Raw genomic sequence first — 6,492 nt, 5'->3', positions numbered from 1 at the left:
TCATGTAAAGTGGAATTACGAAACGCGAAGCGTTCACACACAATAACTAAATGTGTAGGTACGGATAGAATAAGACATAATATATATAAAACCTTGTAGATAGCTCCAGGATACACAAGGTAGTACTTAAATTAAACAAGACATATATATAAGTATGATATACAAAAAGAGGACTAGTCACAGCCTGCGGAGTTTAGGCCGGCTTGTCAACTGAATATAACAGAGTTTTTAAAGTTTAAAACAGCAACAATCTATCTCTCAAAGTTTTCAGAAATAAAGCCTCTAAGGCAACAAGGTTATATAAATACAAAGGATGAGAGAATAACTACAACAAAAGTAAAGTAAAATAAAGCATAAGAAAGATCATCCTCCACTCTGTCACCATATCCGCAAACTCACCGAAGTGGTTTGCGACCTGCATCTGAAAAATAACAACAACATATGGTATGAGAACCAGAGGTTCTCAGTATGGTAACAGTGTCCAATATATAAGATGTAAGGTTTCGGGACGCCAAAGGCAATCCTAGAACTTCACATCGAAAACAGATATTCAAGCCTTAACAAAATAAATAACTTAAACCATAAACCATAAACCATAAACAAGGTTATCTAAACTTATGGGATTTCTAACTAAAACTAGTCACCGCTGTCGCACAGCCTTCACCAACCTACCCTCTATGTGATCCCATCGCTACCGCCTACCTAACGTCCTCAGCACCAGACAATCACAGATAATGCAAGCAAGTAATACACAGGTAATATTCATATATAGCAAGAAATTCAAGAAGCAAGTAGGCATATTATACATTTAGGCAAACTGCAAGTAATCAAAGCAAACAAGCACATAAGAGATGCATATGATGAATGCCTGTCCTATTGGCTATGATATCACATGTCGGTTAAACTCGACACAAAATTCGGTCGGCAACTCCCGGATTAGTCTCTCTGTTGCACATACTCAGGAGGAATAATTCCAAGGGATGAGTACCCTACCACCTTCTCCTTTCAGAGGGAAACGTTCCGAGGGAGAATGCCCTACCACCTTCCTCTGGATGCCGCATGATTCCGTGGGTTAGTGCCCTACCACCTTCTCCATGAGAGCGAAACGTGAGTGGGAAGTCCAGCTTCAACCCTCACACCCGACGTAGGTGGGAGACTGCCACAGCCCCTACGACGGCACCGCTACCTCGACAAGCGGGAGACTGCCACAGCTCTTGCCCGAGGAGCATAGCGACTTAACAGTCTCAGCATAAAATAATATATCAGTGGTTTTCAAAAATTATTTTCAGTACTCAGTAAAGTCATCTTTCAACTCCAAGACCTAAACTCGTCTCAACCACCATCAATCCGTAATTCCACAACTCATCACATTAATCATCATTACAGTACTCCGCCCTCTCATTCAACTAATCCATCCACAGAACTTCCCAAGTCTAAATCACCGTCTTCTAAACTCATAACCAAAAATACCCCTTTTAATTCACTCATTATTTTCTCCCTTGATTCAAGATCCTAAAACTGGCAAAAGGTTTTAAACAAGTGTTACAGAAGTTTGCAAGCTTGCCGGGAAGGTAAAACGGTTAAAAATAAGGTTTTCATTGAAAAACAGGACAGTGTACGTATGCATAGGGTTGTGCGTACGCGCTCCCAGAAGAGTTTTCTCAAAGTGTGTGTACGCATAGAGGTGTGTGTACGCACACAAAGTAAAATTTTTCATTTTCTGTGCATGCATGGATACGTGCAAATGCCCTCAATAGAAGGCACTTCCCAGCTTGTGCGTACACATGATGTTGTGCGTACGCACAACTTGCAAAATTCGCAGGGTGTGTGTGCGTACCAGAGTGTGCGAACACTCTTAACAGTAGACACATCCCTGTGTGTGCGTGCACACTAGGGTGTGCGTACGCACGTTTTCTTAAAAATTACAGGATGTGCGTGTGCATACAAGTGTGCGTACACACAAGTGAAAACATGGCCCCTGCTCAGAGCACGCACACAAACCAAAACTCACAATTTCTGCAACATCACATAAATAAGATTTTTGGCACCAATTTTTAACAATCATATATTTTTCTACAAAATTCCGATTTCTACGAAATCTATACCGTTTTAAACCTCTTTAAATTATCTTTAATTTGATACAAAATTTATTCAATTTTAAAAACTGTAGCTCAAGATATGATCCGTCAAAGTTGGCCTAAAACCCATTTTTACCCAAAATACTAAATACTCAATTTTACCAAAACTCACAATTCAAAACCAAACTACTCACAACCCAAACAATACCAAAACAACACAAAAGTCCATACCATTCATTCCTCAAACTCAACCATCAATAACATTCCAATTACACTATTTCACACCATCAAAATTATTATTCATCAACATCTAAACTCAACCTAAATCACATCAAAGCTCCTAAATTCCATCATTATTCAACTATACAACACCCAACTTTTAATATCCCAACTTATCAACTCCTTCAACACTTATCAATCCAAGCCTAAATTTATCATCAATAACACTCATAGTCATCATCAATCAAAATCAACACTAATACCCATCATGTTATCATCATAATCATGCTGCCCAGCATACAACTCACTCAACCTTCATCATAATTCATATACCACATATTCCAAAAACTCCATATCATCATTATCATCATCAAGCATATAATCACATACAATAAATCATACAACCACTTCATTCAATCCTAACTTAAAGGCTACTAGCCTAAGTTTTACGAAACATTACATATTACATAAAGGAAACCGAAACCATACCTTGGCCGATTTTCATGCAACTCAAAATACCAAGCTCAAACTCAAAGCTCCAAAACCATCAAGCTCACTCCAACAAACACCAAACCTCAATCTAACATCATATAACATACCAACATCAAACCTAGCATTCACAAAAATAACTAAACATAAGGGTTTAGTGAGACCTTACCTTACCCAACGAGATTAGGGGCAAAATCCAACAATACTCCAATGCTAGATCACCCCTAAACAACCAAAGACACAAAGAAACTCAAAAATCCAAAGCCATTTTTATGTTTTGGACTAGGGCATAAAATTGGAGATAGAGAAAGAGTTTTTTTACCAACTAAACTTAGTTAAAAATGACGGACTCGATGAGAGCGATACGTGACCGCAAACGGCTCGTCAATTGGAACTCCGTAGCTCAAGAGATGGCCAAATGAAGAAGAAGGTGAATAGTACCCTCTCTTCTTCTCTCATGCTCGAACCCTCACTCTTTCTTGGGGGAGAAATGAGCTGAATGCTCATTAAATGACCTTATATATGTTGGGCCTTGGACTCGGTTTGAGTCCGATCCAACCCATTAGTGTTTTAGGTCCGTTTGATCCAACTTTGGGCCAAAACCTTTAAGATTAGTGCTTGGTTGTACATTCTATATTATTTTTGTCCTTTCAAAACAATAAATTAAATTTTCAAAATCTTATTTTACTAAAATATGCAGTACTAAACAAACTAGAGCTGGTACTGCCGGCTTAAGCTCTGGTACGCATTTTTACAAAAAAATTTCGCAAAAGATACATTTTTCCACTAAGAAAAATTCATTAAATTCAAATTTCACCTTTTTATTTTCAAAATATAATTTCTATATTTTCAAATCTATTTCGGGTAATTAAATTATTATTTTATTAAAACGGTTATTCCGATTCTTACAGAAACAAGGTCTAAAACTAGTAATTTGAGACCCAAAACTTTTCTTACTCATTCCTCTAATTTTGATTTGATAAATAATGTGCCAAAAACCGTACCTCAACCACTGAACTTCTTTCACTGACTTCAAGCCATGAAAGAAGAGTATAATGCACTATTGAAAAATAAAACTTGGCACTTTGTGCAGCCACCACCCAATTCGATAATTATAAGATTAAAGTGGGTGTTTGCTATAAAACATACTCCTGATAACTCTATTTTAAAATATAAAGCAAGCCTTGTAGCAAAGAGTTACCATAAAATTGAAGGCATAAATTATTCCTATATTTTTAGTCTTGTAATTCATTCTACAACTATTCGAATTGTGCTATCTCTTGCCTTGCCTAAGGGCTGATCTCTTAGGCAATTTGATTTTAATAATGCATTTTTGAATGGAGATCTCTTGGAGGATGTATACATGGCTCAACCACAAGATTTTTGTGAAAAAGATTCAGGTTTGGTTTGTAAGCTTAACAAGATAATTTATTCATTAAAACAGGCACCAAGGATCTGGTTTACTAAATTGTGCACTACTCTTTATAGTTTTGGTTTTCATAATACCAATTCAAATATTTTAATATTTATTAGACATACTAATTCATCAACTATTTATCTCTTTGCATATGTTGATGACATAGTCATCACTGACAGCAATCAGATTGAGATTGAAAATTTAATTTCTAGATTAAATAGTTTATTTCTATTAAAAGACTTAGGTACTTTACATTACTTCTTAGGCATGCATTTTAATTTTTTACCCTTGGGTGTCTTACATATTTCTCAATCAAAATACATTAAGGACTTGTTAAAGAAGGCATCCATGGATCATTCGAATAGCATATCTACTCGTATGCTTTTCTTAGTGAAACTAACATTGTAGGGTTCAGATATTTTTGATGATCCATCTCTCCATCGATCGATCATAGGTAGACTGCAATATGTCACTTTGACTAATCCGAAAATTACATACTCAATAAATGGAGTCAGTCAATTCATGCACTCTACCAAATTACATTATTGGAAGGTTGTTAAACGTATTTTGCGTTATCTATCAGGTAAAGTTGATCATCAAATTTAGTTTACCAAGTTCTCTGATCTTTGTCTTCTTCCCTTTGCAGATGCAAATTGGGTTACTAATCTGGATGATAGACGATCAACCAGTGGCTATTGCTTCTCCTTGGGCACGAATCCTATATTCTGGAGTAGCAGAAAAAAAAAAGCTATGAGTCAATCTTCTACTGAAGCTGAGTATCAGTGCTTAGCAAACACAGCAGCAGAACTCACTTGGATTAGAAAGCTGCTTTCTGAATTAAAAGTGACAATCCAGTTGCTCTTATTTCGTGATAATCTTGGGGTTGTTCTACTGGCTGTTAAACCTGTTTTGCATAATAGGAATAATAATTTCAAAGTAGATCTTTACTTTGTGAGAGATCAAATCAAGCAAGGTAAATTATGCATTGTCCACATACCATCTCATGCTCAAGTTGCAGACATCCTTACAAAACCTCTTCCTGAATCTTTGTTTCTTAAATTCATGAAAAAACTAAGGGTGCTTCCATTTTTCACTCTTAGTTTGAGGAGGTATAAACAAGTGTACTCACTAGTGTACTCACGAGTAGAGATATAAGTATGCCTCTATATAATATATAGAGGAGACTTCTCTGTTATTTGCAAGACTAAGACAGCATAACAATAGATACATCCTTTTCACTATATTTTTCTCTCTAACTTTACTTTCTCTTTTTGACTCTACTTTCCTTCAATATAAGTTCTTGAACCATTTCTACAGTAACCCGCCACAATTATTTTTTCTTTTAACAAAAATTCTAAGTTTAATTGCATTAAAAAACTTATAATTTCACAAATCTGGAATTAAAATTTTTATAATTCTATCAAACAAACAAACATTATTATAGACAAAGTTGATAAATTTCTTTTTTCCAATAGAAATTGGGTTGGACACTTTAGATAAAAAATAAAATAAGTGAGCGTCTGGCAGGCTTCAAGCCCTGCCAGTACTCGTGAGCTAAGCAGAGTAGGTTAGGCAAATTTTTTTAAAATTAGGTGTAATTTTCTAGTCTGGCCTGCCTTTTTAGCGGGTTGAATGAACTGGCTCAATGGATTTCAAACCATTTGCCACCCATACTCTTAACATATTCTTTCATGCTTTTATTTGAGGGTTTTAGCAATCTAATTAAGTCCAGAAAAACTCTACTTAACCAATATCTTAGTGACCATATTTGTTTCTTTTTTAAAGTCTTTTAAGGTGTATAAAGAATTGTCTAATTAAGTCTTAAATCCATGACTTAAACTAAAAAATGTTATGTGCACACAAAAATAACCATCAAATCAACTATCATGTATTTATGTTTAAATACATGTGTTATTTAACTCCTTTTCAATGTATAATTTGTGTTTCAATATGAATTTTATATTTCATTTCACATCTCTGATGTCGTTTTCAACTCCACTTCACTATGGCGTCGATATCCTTTGCCATCTCACTTTGTGGCATATCTACTTCTCTCTATTCTTCACGACGGAAGCTTTGTTGGCTTTATGTCTCTGCTTTGCTTTTCTCTAACCAATATCTGCTTCTCTTCTTATTCTCTTCTCTTCTCTTCTTTGTGGGTGAAGGAGGGTAACATTGCTGCTACTTTGTTCTTGTTTTGACTCAAGCTTTTGTTCTATCCTGTCTGTTCTCGCTGTTGTTGTTATCACCGTCATCATCGCTGGAGCTAGTCGAAACTGTGGTGCTGCT

At 35.7% G+C, this 6,492-nt stretch overlaps 1 long non-coding RNA gene across 1 annotated transcript; it reads right to left on the bottom strand.

Annotated features, from left to right (window-relative positions):
* Positions 1-4,698: 4,698 nt before the first annotated feature.
* LOC140181076 (uncharacterized) lies at positions 4,699-5,337 on the bottom strand. Its single transcript, XR_011875710.1, has 3 exons — positions 5,201-5,337; positions 5,016-5,107; positions 4,699-4,928 (listed from the first exon to the last, which is right to left on the bottom strand). It is a non-coding gene; the product is annotated as an uncharacterized lncRNA (long non-coding RNA).
* Between the last annotated feature and the right edge of the window lie 1,155 nt (positions 5,338-6,492).

The sequence above is a fragment of the Arachis hypogaea genome, chromosome 17, assembly GCF_003086295.3.
Source record: "Arachis hypogaea cultivar Tifrunner chromosome 17, arahy.Tifrunner.gnm2.J5K5, whole genome shotgun sequence".
In the NCBI taxonomy this organism is placed as follows: Eukaryota; Viridiplantae; Streptophyta; class Magnoliopsida; order Fabales; family Fabaceae; genus Arachis; species Arachis hypogaea.
Note: the sequence above shows the minus strand (reverse complement) of the source record. Positions and strands in the feature narration are given on the sequence as shown.